This window comes from Neovison vison, chromosome 7, assembly GCF_020171115.1.
Source record: "Neovison vison isolate M4711 chromosome 7, ASM_NN_V1, whole genome shotgun sequence".
Taxonomy (NCBI): domain Eukaryota; kingdom Metazoa; phylum Chordata; class Mammalia; order Carnivora; family Mustelidae; genus Neogale; species Neogale vison.
Window position 1 is genome coordinate 20,145,785 of NC_058097.1, and position 15,390 is coordinate 20,161,174.

General features: G+C 44.4%; 1 protein-coding gene across 1 annotated transcript in view; it reads left to right on the top strand.

The window, feature by feature from the left end:
* The window catches only part of CDH11 (cadherin 11), a 150,606-nt gene that overhangs the window by 1,108 nt on the left and 134,108 nt on the right, over positions 1-15,390 (top strand). The gene's annotated exons all lie outside the window — the stretch shown is intronic.

The window sequence follows — 15,390 nt, forward strand, 5'->3', positions numbered from 1 at the left end:
CTTTCCCCGCTCGAGCCGGGCAGAGCTCTAAGGAGGGCCCGCTTCGCTATGTGAAGAAAGGAGTCCCCGCAGAAAGTGGGGTCGGGGAGGGCCCCCCGGTCACGCTTCCTTATCCTTTTCTCGCCAAGGCCCTGCTTTCGCTTGGGCGGGAGGGTGTGTGTGTGTTGGGGGTGGGGGGGGGTGCACAACACGCCTCCCTTTCCCGGGTGAGAGGTTTTCTAGATGCTCGAAAAAGCCCTGTTGCTTTTGCTGATAATGCAGCAGGAATTTCATGGGCCATCGCACTGCTATTAAGAAATTGCATCTTTTAATTATTTAATAATGCCATCCCTGCATGACGACGGATTGTCCCTAAGGGATGGGGGTGGAGGGTTGTTCCTGAAACCCTGCTGTTGGGGGTCTAGATCTGTCTAAAGTCTTTCCTCGTGTTTCCCCCAAAAGAAATCTTGTTCAGGTGGTTCTGAAACCTTGCTCGGGTGTTTCTGAAATCGTGCCTTGTTTTCCTCTTCGGATCTTTCTTACCAGGTTAATATGAAGCAGGGAGTAAGTTTTCCTTTTAATCAGAGGGAAGACGCGATAATTAATCTGGCAAGAGGGTGGATCAATTCTTTATCACTTGGGCTTGCGGCAGACATCGATGGTTTTGCGGGGTGTCTGGCTTTCCGGGGGCTGGGATTGTAGACGTGGTCTCAGGGGCGAGGATCAACCAGCATCGCATCAGCGCATTTGCCAGGCTGGGCTCTGAGTGCTGGAGCCTAACACCACGGGAGAGGAGAAGAGAAGGGGCTGACCTTCATTTCATTAATCCTGGAATTATTTTTCCTATATACCCGAGATGCAGACACCAGAACACAGAAGTAGTCGTAGCCCAACCCTAGCTGCAGGGAGCCTGGTCTCCTTCTAGCAGAAGGAAAGAATAAAAGTTGCAAAACAAAGGGACAGAGTTGTGGTCCATACCAGACAGATCCTGAAGCTCCTGGTCACTAAAGTTCCTTACTCCTAAGCTCTGATTCCAAGTTTTAGAGTTGGCCAGTGGGCCCTGGAATTCAAACCTCCGTGCAAAACTGAAATCCTGCCTAGTACAAAGAAATGTGAGTAGATTTCAAGTACAGACTAGGGAATGGCATCTTACAGGCCAGGAAAATTGGCTTGAGTGGGAATTATCTTTAGATCTTACTTTTGAAACATTGCAAATTAATGCCTTAAAAATGTGTTGCAGCCAGGCTTTATGGTTAGTACCAATTATTACGATCATTTTTGCTGTAATTTCAGAGCCTGCATAAGCTAGCCATTTTATTACATTGTTTAAAAAAAGGGATTCTCCCCCCACCCCTACACACACACCCCTGGAGTTAGGGGATAGGGAGGGAGAATGAAGAGAACTAAAACTGGATCATCTGTTGAGTCCCAAACATGTAGATTTACTCAAACTGGGCTTATTGCTTACTAGAAAGAATAGGATTTTAAAATAGTTCTAATTGAAGCAGTGGACCATCTTGATAACACTTCAGAACTTGCATTATGTTCAGCATCCTTATCAGAACACCAGACAGTAAAATTACTAGAAACCTAAATTCTATTTTCAATTAAGATGCAATCTTTTGTTAATTTGAGAATTAAAAAAAAAGTCACAGCTCTATTTTTGCAGGGGTGGCAGTGGATGTGTGTATTTGTTTATTTGTGAGAGGAGGGGGGGCAGGTTTGGAGACCCATGCCATGATTTGGGGGAGTACAGATCAATTTCATGCTCCTTTAATGGACTTGTCTTCATAATTCATGGTTTTTCTTCCTCTTTGAATAGAATTACATGGCTGCCTTGTAAAGATTCTGGTTTTGGGGACCCTCATATGGGAAACGCCATGACTTTGACCTCAAGGCTTGATTTACAATGCCAGAACTACACTCCCATGAGCTTAGTGTGTCTCGGAACCTTGCCTGTGAATGTCTGTGACTTATGAAGTTGACAGTTCACATAAACATTGATCTGTGATATTCAGATCTATTTTCAGAAACATCTAAAGAAGATCCGCAGGTCTGATTTTAATTTTCCTCCATTTTCAATACATTTATGTAGGCAAATGTTCAAGAAGTATAACCATTTTGTTTATTTATTTTCAATATTGGTTTTTTTCACTTTGATCATAGATGTACCTTATCATTAATAATGATAAAACACTCGTCTATGGACTTTGAAAGTAGGTAGCAAACATTTTCTCTTACACTGTTAAGTTTGCAGAATGCCTGAATTCCTCAGTCTTTTTCCTAGAAAATCTGAGCACTGTGTAAATTCACCAGCCAATGATTTAAGAGGATTGAAATGTGGTTGGGATTTTTTTTTTTCTTCACTCTTATGAAATTGGAAAGTTACCTAGTTCGTCAGGAGCCTCCATTCTAGATCTTCCAAGCATTTGGGTTGTCAACCTTTCCAATCCAATGTTATTCCACCTAGAACATGTAAAGATCTTTGGTCTGTGTGGGCTAGGGGAGAGACGTCAACAGGTATGTTAAAAAAGAAAAAAAAAAAAGTAAAGCTGGAGAAAGTTGGACAAATTCTGGCACACCAGTAGTACTAAGAATCCATGAGGAGTCCATCAGGATTACTGTGATAGCCATCCACAGCCTCTTCTATGGGCAGGAAGGACTAAAGAAAACACTCGAGGAGGATAATTAGACATCTTTCTGCTATAATTTTACCCTGACATTGAGAGCCTTGTGCCTCTCTGGAAATGGGCTCCTTCGCGGAAGATTGCACTTCTGGCCACTAGAGGGCAATGGCGCCCTTCTCCAACTTTCTGCATGGGCCCCATCTGCTTTTGAGGGCACCATGAAAAGCGGTTTTGTTACCACCAGCCTTGTCTGGCCCTCTCAGGAGAGACCGAATTCAATCTAGCTATGGTTCAGGCTACCGCCTGAGCAGTTTGTCAGGATTAACATCTTTCTAGTTGGTGAATCTGTTACCTTCAGCCTCTCCTTCCCACCCTGCAGTTTACTAGAAAGTTGGAAAATCTTGTAACTTGAGATTCTCTGAGCAGGAGAGGAGGAGGAAAGGGGGTGGGGAGAGGGCTGGGCTGAATGATACACTAGGTCAGCTCTCACTGAGGCTGTGATCTTGGAGGATTTTCTGGCCTTTTTTTTTTTTTTTTCTCCCTGCCAGAAAGAGCATCATTTGAGACTCTGAGGGGAAGCGAATGAATAAAGAAGGGAAATATTAGTGAGATTGCTGTGGTATCATTGCCTGTTCTTTCAAGAGGTTTTGAAGAGTCTGCAAGACATTTCTAATTTGAAGAAAAAAAAAAAAAGAATAGCGTTTTGATCTTTGGTAAACACTTTGGGGCATGGGGTTTTAATATAACCATAAATGTTTTACTCTTACCTTTAAACTATTCTTGATATTGCTGTAAAAAAAAAAAAAAAAACACCCTAAATTTAGCAGAGAGTAAAATTTAATTCAAGATTGGTCCTCATGCACTAGAGTTTAATCATTTGACTTTTTTTTCCCCCTCAGTGATATGGAAATTACTGCTTATGATTAAATTGCATATTTCAGGCTGCACGAATTTATATTTGTTACTGTTTGATAGTGTCATTATGAAAGTTCAGAAGAATAATGTAAAAAAAAAAAAAAACCACTAGCGCTATATTATAATTAAGAGGAAAGCTCTATTAAAAAAATAAGTACTGTCTTAAGTGGATTCTTATTTGTATTTTTTTTAACTGAATACAATTGCCTCCCTGGTGAGTCAGCAGTGCAGTTCCTTGCAGCTCCAAGTGTGTTGGAATGCAAGGGCCGTTGATGAAGAAGGAATCAATGCAAATGGATTATGGGAAGGAGTATTAAGTAACTCAGTGGAAAGTAAGACAAAGTGTTTTGTAAACCAATGCTCACTCACCACTGGACAGTTTATTTAACTGAAAAAAAAAGAAAGTGCTTTTAAATTGTAAGTGCTTGTGAATAATGCATGTTTGTTAGAACTGGAGGCAAAATTTCATTGTTATTTGGTTTAATTAGTCATCAGACAGTTGCAGAGTTCCAGAATTCTTATTGAGATAAATCATTGTTCTCTTGGTCTGTCAGGTGAAAGTTTTGGCTCAGGCAGAGAATCTGGTATGCCAGGATTTTAAGTGAGATAGGAGGATGAGAGGGAGAGGAGGAAAAGAGGTAAGGGAAGGGGGGGAAAGTGAGAGAGAGGCTAATGGTGCTGTTGCTGATGGTAGGGCAGAGACTGCTGTCCCCATCCCTTTATCTCCACTCCTTGAGACCCATATGACATCCTGAATCCAGAAAGCTGGCATAAACAGCTTTACATGCCACAGCGAACAGTGGCCAAGGTCTTAAATTCTGTTACTTTCTGGCCCTGAGAACTCCTCACAGCACCTTGTGAATTTTTCTTGAATTTTTCTGGTTTTTGCAGGTGAAGAAAAGCCTTTATTCACTTCCTCCACGAATCCCCTTCCTTGCCAGAAATCCACATGGCGTGGTCCTCTGCACTAGCATGATTTCGCTCATTAAGAATTTGCAGGAATTTCTGGAAGATACTGGCCTTGGGTGTGGTGTCTTTCACGCTATGATGATTACCTAACATAGCAATGGGGGAGCGAGGGAGGCTGCTCCCTGGTTTTAGTTTTAGATGCATGAGATCTCTTTTCAGCCACCATTAGGCTCCACCAGTGAGTGCAAACAGTGAGAATTTGGAGTTGCGTCCCTGCCACCGGTGGTGTTTATTCTGTGTAAGAACCCGCACGGATGCCAGCATGGGTAGGCGTATTGGATATAGTGCTGTGCAAACCATTCCCAGCATCAATCTCTGGGAACGTGTTACCTGTAATTCCATCCTGAACGCTCAGGCTACTTCCGTCATCCCCGAGCCTGAGGCTTGGACCAGCGACTCAGACAACAAGATATGAGGGTGAGGAGCGTGCTACAGCAGAACAAGATCTTGTCTTTGGTTAGCATTTTGATATTTTGTTCATCATCACAGACTTTCTCCATTCAACATGATTTTTAAAATACCGCATTACAATATTATTCATTTTGGTTACTGAGTTTTTTGGCAAGCCCTTCCATTTCGTGCCCAAGGACCGTGCTTCACCTGACTCACCCTAATTCCAGCCGTGCCCAGTCCTTGGATCCTTCTCGGCTCCATCTCCAGGGCTTAGAGATTATGGGACCGAGATTAAAGAACATAACATTTCTAAGACTCAGACGCCTCATCTGTTGCAATGGAAACCGTAATAATACTCATGTCCTAGAATTGTTGTGATGATAAAGAAAGAATGGAGTGCGGTGCGTGGTTCAGGATCAGCCCTCACCAAGCACTCAGTCCTTTCGTCCTCTCAGACCTGGGATTTGGTTTTAGAGACTAATGGTGGCAGGTAGCAGTTCTTCCTTATAATTACCACCGCAAAATCCTACACTGAAGATTCCCTTTACATTGAGGCCTCTCCCAATTAGGGATGAATTGTTTATTAGTGCCTCCCTCTTTTTGAATTATTTCATAAGTTTAAGTGATCCATCCCTCTTCCATTTAAAATATTCAAGAGGCAGCTGAGATTTTAGAGATAATTATGGCTTTTGAAAAGTGCCTGCCTCCTTCTCCTACCTTTGCATTTTCTCTCTGTTCATTTTACCTACGGGTTGCCTGATAAGTTGCCCTGAAGTAATATCTTACTGGGAAAGTTTGCTAAGCGTGTGATGTTGAGATATTCATCACAGGGTCTGCTTTCATTTAAAAGGGGCTCATTACTATTCCAGACTAGCTTAAATGATAATTAGCCCCATGATAAATCGTCTCCATTTCAAGCATATTCCTGTTTGTTTTTCAGGTTAAAGTAGTTTGGGAATTTAAGGGGGTTGAGCAGTGACCATTCTGACTGATGAAGAGACTGCGGCTGGAGAAGCCATTGCCTGCCTGTGGTCTTCCTAAGGTCCAGGCCAAAGCACAGTGATTTGGTACAGGCTTGACAATGACAGAAACCCCCATCCATTGCCCCTGCCCCCTGCCCCAGCCCTTAATGGTTTTCCAACTGTTTTCACACTCAGTGGCACCATCAGCCTGGGCTTTCCAAGGCTCCTGGACCTTCCGGGTTGTCCTGCTGTGTCCCATCTGCAGCATTCTCGTGTCATGTGTTTCTACCCCAGGCCCCAAATCCCTCCTGGGTATCCCTTGCAAGGAAAGGAAATATCTCCCTGAGTTTGCCTCGAAAACGGAAGGGAGAAGAGCCAACTTGTTGATTTCCTACCATGTGCCAGGTCTGTACCTGAGACCTCATTTATTCTACGCACTCACCCTGTGGGGAAGGTATGAGCATCTCTGTTGTGCAAAAGGGAAAACTGACTCTTGGGAGGGTTCTGGTCCCTTGTCTAAGCTCCTGGGGCTTGAGGAAGGAAAGCTGGGTTTCCCAGTATGTTCCGAATACACATGCCTAGAAGCTTTCTGCTGTGTGCGCAAGCTGGGGCTCCCCTAGATTTCTAGAGAAAAACAGCTGGAGCGAGAGCTGAGCTGACGGCTTGGACCCTGTGCCCCTATCTACAAAAGGAGCTTCTGGGATCTTCTGGTCTAACTCTTCTTTCTGCATGTTTTCTTGTTTGTCATTAATCCTGCAGCTTCGTACATGACCTGATGACAGCCTGCTAACTACCTCTTAGGGAACCCATCACACTAGCCATGACTATTAACTCGGTTCATTAAAACTCCCCATCACAGGAGTACGTGAAATACCCCTCTTTTGTAACTTTCTCCCAATAGTTACTCTTTGCCCCTGCTCTCCATCACTATTTCCTCCTCCTGACAGCCCTGCAAATATTTGAAAATCAGTATCATATAATATTTAAAATCTAGCATTTATTGCACATTTAGCTAGTTTCAGACACTGGGCTAAGAACATTCTATATAATATGAGACTTACCCATAGTGACTCTCTGAACGGGTAAGATTATTGCTAGGCTCTTACAAAGAAAAACAAAACAAAACAAAAACCTGAAAAAAACCCTGAATTCCCAGTGTTCCGCAAAGTAATTGAAAAACATAGGCCCAGAGCCTTTCATTAAAATAGGTGACAGAGAACTTGGACCTACTACTTCCTGAGTGAGGAGTAGACATTCTACTTTACCAAGTAGGAATCTGATGTGTGACGTCATTGGATTTATCAGCTAGTCTGGCCAACCTTCAGTTAGAGATAAGGGTCCAGGGACCTAGAGAGGAGCCACGACTTGCCTAAGATCACATGTTCATTTAGGGCAGATAAAGCAAGAACTGGGCAATCTTGGCTCTTAACTCAGTCTCTTAGCATTGTTTACATGCAATTTTTTTTTTTTTTAGACTAGTTTTACTGGTGGTCTGATTTTTATTTAAACCTATCACTAGGTCCATTATCTATCTGCCTGTCTGTCTGTCTATCTAACTATCCATCCATCCACAGAAAGATATAACCTCTTATGTCATTAGGCAGTTAAGTTATGACGGCTATAAATGGGACTTTCTCTGAATCTCTGTTTGGAAGTCATAGTCAACCAATCCAATGCCATTTGATAATATTTTGAAAACTGTAGCATTTGACCTTGGCCTTCAGGTCTGTCCTACCTTGTAGTCACTATCATTACTATCTCCATCCCATGTGTGCCTTGATAACAAAGGAGAGTGGCATTTTATCTTTTCATCTCTGGCAAGCGTTCACAGGGCTCACTGGCAAGGTGTGGCTTGAACTTGATCCCAAACCCATTTCTTTGTCATCTACTTTAATGAAAGTCTCTGGGCTGGGCTCATAGAAATAGTCAAGTCCTAAGGCCTTCCCTCCGGGAGCTGCTATACCAGTGGTACAGAACATACTACGTTCAAGGCTGCAAACATGAAGTGCAGCAAAGGAAGTACAAATAAATGGGGCCACAGGGCCGATGAGTCCCAAGCAGTGCGGTGATCCAGGGTGGTCTGGGGAAGGAAGGCATTTGTGGCTACCATGTACTGATGATGATGGGGCATCCTTAGTGATAGAGGGTGCATTACCCCTAGTGCAAATCATCTAGGCATGGGGAACTTTCCTATTAGAAAGACTTCCTTCTATGGAGCCAAACTGTCTCTCCAGAGGTCACATTCTTTGATACAAGCCTTTGATGCTATGCAGAATGGATGGAGTTCTCCCGCATTCGTTACCCAGTATTTACTGTCTTCCAGGATGCCTTCTCCCCAGTCTTCACATCTCCAGCGTGAACACCTTATTCATGTTTGCTTCAGCCCTCCGCGGAGGGAAGGACTGAAGACAAAATTCCAGGCAGCTAAACACTAGATTATACCCTCCTTTCCCCACGCTTCTTTTATTGCAGCCCGAGGCTACATCACATTAGCTTTTATTGCCAGTCACATCACCCAGAGGACTTATGCTCCATAGTTTGTTTGTTTATTTGTTTTTCCTTATGTGCTGCTGTTAAGTCACATTTCCCCACCTGTCCCTGTGCACCTAAGACATGACAGGCACCTTCCGCTGTTGTTAGCACGGGATCTGGAGTCAGAATGCCCTGCTGCAAACGCTGGCCTTGTCCCTTCTTAGCTGTGCAAATCATTTTAGCCATTCCTTCGCTTCCCCATCCAAACGCTGGGTTAGTAATAGCTACCTTATACGGGGGCTCTGGTAGCAAACACTATTAATACATACACATGCTTAAACCAGTGCACAGAACGTGATTGCTGTCACTGGTGTCTCAGTTCTATGAGTTGCTTTACTTAGTTACCAACCTCGCTTGGTAAAAACAAAACAACAGCAGCAGTAAAAATAACAGAAAAGGAGCAGGGGCAGGAACTTATTAAATAAGACACTCCCTTTTCAGTGATTCAACAGCCTAGAATACACTATTCTACATGTTAGTCGTTCCTGGTCATGCGTATCTGTCATCTGGTTTGCTTGATTGTTTGATTTGCTGCAGAGCAATGGGACCCCCTCCTGTGTCTGGAGAACAGCCCACAGTAAGCTTCTCCGTAGAGAGAAGAACCCTCCTTCCGCTCCAGAGGCCTGAAGGACCAGAGTGGCTTCCCTGGCCCTCCTGGAAACTAGAACACAGACTCAGCACTAACTTCCCCGTGTGTTTTACATCTGGATTCAGTATCTTATATATATATGCAGACATGAATGCATACAGACGCAAAACCACTGGCCATGAAGCACTCACTCTGAGCGCTGTGGCTGTGGTTGTACCAGCCTCGGATTTCTGGGGCCACTGGGGTGGTAGAGCAAAGCTGTAACAGCCTGTGTCCAGCAGAGACAGCTGTGGGGTCCTCACCCACCTGTTCCATGGGAGTGGCTCGTCTGTGATCTGGCTGTCTCAGGCTCTTGGCGTTCCTCTCCATTTTCCGAGCCTGCTTCTCTAGCCCTCCCGAAAGAATTGTGCTACCCTAAGTCTGTTTCTGTTGCACCGAACTAAGAAACCTGAGAGGCTTCGTTTCCCTGCTCATTTTGCAAGACTGTTGTGAGAAATCTTACCCACAGCAGTACTGAGTGGGGTATCTGGCTTTTGAGCTCCTTTTGAATGAAGGGAATGTTGATAATTAGATGCTAGGGTGTGAGGGTAGAACAGAGGGAGCCTTTATGAAACATTGAATAGTTTAATTTGGGCAAGAAGTAGGCAAAATTTCAGGACCTAGGCTGAAGCCTACTGATATAGCTTAGTAGATGGTGGGATTTCTGTGGGAAGCTGTGGCAGACAGCACAATAGCTAGTCACGTGGACGGCCAAAGATCTGTTGGAAGGGACGGGGCAGGTTGTGTGGGCAAGTGGCCCATGGATGCTGGCCACGGAACCAATGCTAAATTCCCAAAAAAATTTTATCCAGAAGAAGCTAAGGCCAGATATAGGGACAAGAATCCAAATTGGTTCCCCAACCCAGTGGCAGCCAGGTAGTGAGGTATATGCGAAATTCAGAGGCAAATATTTTGGACAAGGCAGGAAGGAAAACATAGAAACTCTCCAAGCATTCACGGGAGTGTCAAAGATGCCCCCCATAAAAATGGGCTAGTCTCCCTAAGTCATATCCTAGCTTCTGGAGGGGACAGCTCCCACGCTGTCCCGGCAGCATGGGCTCTGTGTTGACCCAAGGAGACAATGATCACATGGCAGTTGTCAGTGCTTACAGCTGGGCGATTTGGGGCAGGAAGGACACACAGATATAAGCTGTCTCTGCAGTTCGCCTCAGACCATCCCAGGACAACTTTCCTCACCGACCTTTGTCAGAAATCAGCGTCACCCCGTCTGGGTGGCTCGGTCAGTTAAGTGTCTGTCTTCGGCTCCGCTTAGGATCCCAGGATCCTGGGATCCAGCCCCAAAGTTATCAGGCTCCCTGGTCAGCAGGGAGTCTATTTCTCCTTCTCCTCCCTGCTCCTGCTCTGTCTCTGTCTCTGTCTCTCTCTCTCAAATAAATAAATTTTTTAAAAAACAAAAAAGAGAAAGAAATCAGCATCACCTTTCAGGGAGGGAAGCCTTTGGGGCAAGCTCAGAATTTCAGATCTGTCTAATGGGCCAGGTAGTGGAACACAGAATGACTTTGATTTTGTGGCTGATGAACCACTGGCCACACCTGACTCTGTTATCACCAAGCTGCCTAGGACTCTTGGAGCCATGCATTTCAGTTTCCATGAGATGCTCCCTGACGGGTCACCATGTCCACCCATCCAGACCACAAACCACAGATGCCTAACCGAACAGGTGAAGCTGGGTGGGCACCTGTGTTAGTAGGTATCAACTTTCTTTTTTTTTTTTAAAGATTTTTATTTATTTATTTGATAGACAGAGAGAGATCATAAGTAGGCAGAGAGGCAGGCAGAGAGAGAGGGGGAAGCAGGCTCCCCGCTGAGCAGAGAGCCCAATGTGGGGCTCGATCCCAGGACCCTGAGATCATGACCTGAGCTGAAGGCAGAGGCTTAAACCACTGAGCCACCCAGGCGTCCCAGGTATCAACTTTCTATTCTCTATGAAAGCATGCATATTTTAAGGTTTTAAATATTTAAGCACATATTTAAAGGTTCTATACAATAGAACCTTTAACAATAGTAGCAAAACTGTATTTGAAATCCAAACCCAAGCTGAAAAATCAGAGGTTATTTCTGCAAACAATTCCAATTCACAACCTTTTGACCTGAAGCACCCCAGCAGTGACGGGAGACTGTTCTTGAACCGGCTTGCTCCCCTACCGACTTCATATATGGACACGGCTGTGGTGTTAAGATACAGTTTTCATTGTTCTTTTATTCTTGGGAGCCTTAGAAGCAGTATATAAATGAAGTGTCACTATTAGTATTATTATCTTGGAGTAAAAATTGCAATGTGGCAGTTAAAGCTGAGCACACTTGCCTTCGAAATAATGCATGGGTGATTCTTGTGTTTTATTCATCGCTGCTGCTCCAGCAAACATCGCAAAGAATCTTCAACTTCAGCAAATCTCAGCAGTGCATTTGGAAGCATTAGTCAGGAGACTAATGCAGCCAAAGAGGCTGTGTCTTTGACGTGAGGGATGGGTCCCGTGGAATTATTTCAGCTGCCTTCTCCCCACCAGCCCCGCTGCTGTCGAGCCTTGCATTACAAGCTAGAGAGGCCCCCAGTTTTCACTTAGAGAGTCATGCCTTGTGTCCTTTTCTTATTGGCTGTGTAACATTTTATTTCTCACGAACGGAGAAGGACGGCCTGTCAGCAAGTTTGCTGCCAATTGCTGACGAATTTCCCCTAATAGGCTGCCAGGTGATTCCCTCCCTCCAAGCCGACGCGCTTAGTGCCATCTGACGTTGCTGATGGATAGCTACGGGGCCTTGGGCAAGCCAATTAACCTCGGTTTCCTCATCTGTAAAGTGGCCTTCGGGGTCCTTTCTAAAACGGTCTGACTCTCAAATCTTCCACAAATCCTTTGGCAAGGTGCTTTTTGACTGTCAAATCTCAGCATTCTAGAGAAAGCCATGTGAACAGAAACACCAGGATGTGAGAGCACAGACCAGGTTTGCCCAAGCACAGTATGCCAGCAAGTGATAGCGGACAGAGTCAGCGGACAGGTAGTAAGTTCAGGACTCTGTGGAGTACGCTGAATGCCAAATTCAGGGCTTTGGACTTCAATCCCTAGCCCCTAGGGAGCCTCTGAAGGGTTTGGAGTAGGGGAGTGATGTGTTGAATGCATTATTAAATGATTTCTGGAACAGCATGGAGAATTACTGATAGAAGGAACAGAGACCCTAAAGAGGGAGGCCAGCAGGATGGGGGTTACAGCAGAGATGATGAAGCGGGGATTAGGGATTAGGGTGGGGCAGCATTCTCACAATCGCTGTTGTGCACTGAGCACAAAACTGTATGCACATCCTGCGCAGCGATCCCCGTGAATTACCTCAGTCTGTCCTCACTACAACCTCAGGGAGGCGGAAGCTATAATTATGCTCATTTATAAAACATAGAAACCAAGACTCAGGATAGTTAAGCCACTTTCCCCAGTGTTGTGGTTTATAAGTGGACAAGCAGAGATTTGAACAGATATTCCATGTTCTCCACGGCTCTGTTGTAGGGACACGGAGGTAAGAGACTTTGAGAGGTTCAGGAGACTTGCTGCTGATGGTTGATGAGGAGTGAGTGGGGATGGATACTTGGTGACGTGCAGACAGAGTGCCCTGCACTTGACCTTCCAGGGCTTACCTCATGGCATCTTCCCAAGCTCATAAACAGGAGATCCCACAGATAAATTGTTGCAAAGGATTTGAAATCAGGACTGAAAGATCTAGAAAGCTTTTCCTGTGGTTCTTCTAATAGGATTGATGGGTGCTTGGCTTTCTCCCTATCCAGGGATGATTTGAGGATGACACAGAGTGTTATGTTTTCTGTCATGGGCTCATACAACTTAGATACTTGAAAAGATGGGTTACACAGAAAACAAGTTATGCTTCTAAAATCCATGTTTTCTTTTGAAATTTTGGTTCCTTTCCAGTCCTGGCATAGATGAAGATGCCTCAGTAGTGTCATTTTGAAACAATTATTTTGCACCCAGGGTTTACAGGGGGTGATTCTAGGGACTGTTGAGAGAAAGCCCATAAAGCCAGTCTTCGTCCATCAGCGGGCACTCGCCACTTCCTGTCACGTGACACCATGACCTGGTGCAATGTATGGAAAAGGTGAGAGAAGAGAGTCACATTGTATCTGTACTGATGCATATGAATCAGCACCCGGGCTTCTGAGAGATAAAAGAATTACCTACACCAGAATATAAGAGGCTGAAAGTTTGTCAGTCTAAGCTAGAACTTAAGAACAAATGAAATTGCAGATGCCAACATGGCAAAGTTTTGTTCAGAGAGACAAAGGCCGTGGGGACTTTGTGCTTGGTATTTCTTTATCTTCTCTAATATGCTGGGAGTAGTTTCATTTCTATATCCTCTTGATCTAGCCTTTACCCATTCCTTCTTTTTTAACCAAATCACTGTGAGACAAGAGATGAAAACTAGCTTCCCTTGTCCAGACTCAAGTTATCTCTATGGTTAAAAAAAAAAAAAAGAGGGTTAGAATGGAAAATTGCCTCCCCATAGGAGAGATCTGGAAGAACAACTGTGCTCTGTCTTAAAAGTAAGGAAAAAAAAAAAAAAAAAAAGAAAGAATTAAAAAACAAAACAAAACCAAAAAAAAAAAAAAACCCGAAAAACATCTCTCTCTACCCAGCTTGACGGAGAGAATACATGTATTATTCTCTTCCTAATCCAGCTCCTGGGGTTCAGATTTTTACTTGGACAATGAAAACCAAATTGATGATAGGCTGTTGGGAACTCAGGACTTCTTTCTCTGTTCTGGCCAAGAACCTCCAAAACCTGTCCCCTGACTCATTTAAATTAGTGGTTGTAAAAACAAAGGCAAGTAAGAAAAGCTTTGTGGATAAGAATGTGAATTGATTAAATTCATGGAAATACCATCACTCTTCAAGGATTGCCTGTCTTTGCTGAATGTTGAAAATATTGATACTATCTCCAGTATTGTTTCCCTTATTTTTACATTTGCATGGGAAATGATTTGATTAACATTTTCTCTGAAGAGGGTTTCCTTCCGAGCAAGGTACATTGATGGTATCAGTTTGGCCCACGGAGCAGGCCTTCCCCCGCACGGCTGATTTGGATGCAAAACAGAGCTATTTTGGAAACTAACGTTACCTGTATTGTTGAGTCTCTTTTCTTTGAGGCTCAGCTGGGTTTGCTACAGGAGAGCATAAGGATGCCATTCACGTGGCATGCATTGTGCTAATACGACTTTAATTTTCACGTCAAATTGGACAAGAAATGAGTTTGTCAAAAATAATCAAGCTTATTACAGAGGTGCCAGGTTGGAGAGTTCCTGAGATGTGACTATTACTCTGTGACGTGACCTTGTGTTGTGGGGATGTGTAGATGGAGGTCATCTGGCTGGCTGGACCCAGGTACTCCCCTTGGGAAACTCTTAGGGAACATTCCTCAACACGGCTCAGCTAGTTAGGAATATTCCCGAATCTTCACAATGATGTGGTTCTTGGCTCTGTCTCATCCCCAGTGCCCTGCGGGGCTCCTTACAAAATCAAAACCATACCAAAAATGCTTTTTTTTTTTAAGATTTTATTTATTTATTTGACAGCGAGAGATCACAAGTAGGCGGAGAGGCAGGCAGAGAGAGAGGTGGAAGCAGGCTCCCACTGAGCAGAGAGCCCGATGCGGGGCTTGATCCCAGGACCCTGAAATCACGACCTGAGCCGAAGGCAGAGACTTAGCCCACTGAGCCACCCAGAAAGAATTAAAATGCCCCCAAAATGCTTTATGTAAATAGTTCAGTCTCTTTGAAATTTATGCTTTACCTTAAATGAAAGATAATGTGACTTGAGGCTAGGTCCACATAGGTGGGCCCAGAAATCCAGCCAAGTGTGAGGAAGCACTGGGAAGAAAATATAGAAGGGATTCTATATACGGAGCCTGTAGGAACTGATTTTAAGCCTTTTAGTTATCTATGAGGCCAGAATCCTTTTGACTTCACATTTCGTAGGGGAATTTTGAATCTATTTCCCCAGAACACTCAACAATTCTCCCGGACTCCAGGATTCTACCAATATGTCCGAGTTTCCCGAGTCCATTTAGGTTCCTCTTCACCTGTTAGGGTCTTTCTTTGGAGCTGAGGGGGCACAGAATGCCTTGAACACTATATCCTGTCAGCGCTCTGTTGTGCCTTTCAACAATAGATGTGGATGTTTCCCGTGGCTTTGGCATGTGCTTTAAATTCACTGTCTCAGGGGCGGCTGGGTGGCTCAGTCAGGTAAGCAGCTGTCTCTTGACTTCAGCTCCAGGCAGGATCTCAGGTCTTGGGATGGAGCCTCAAGGACCGCTCCGCGCTCAGTGGGGCATCTGCTAGAGATTGTCCCTCTTCCTCTGCCCCTCCCCC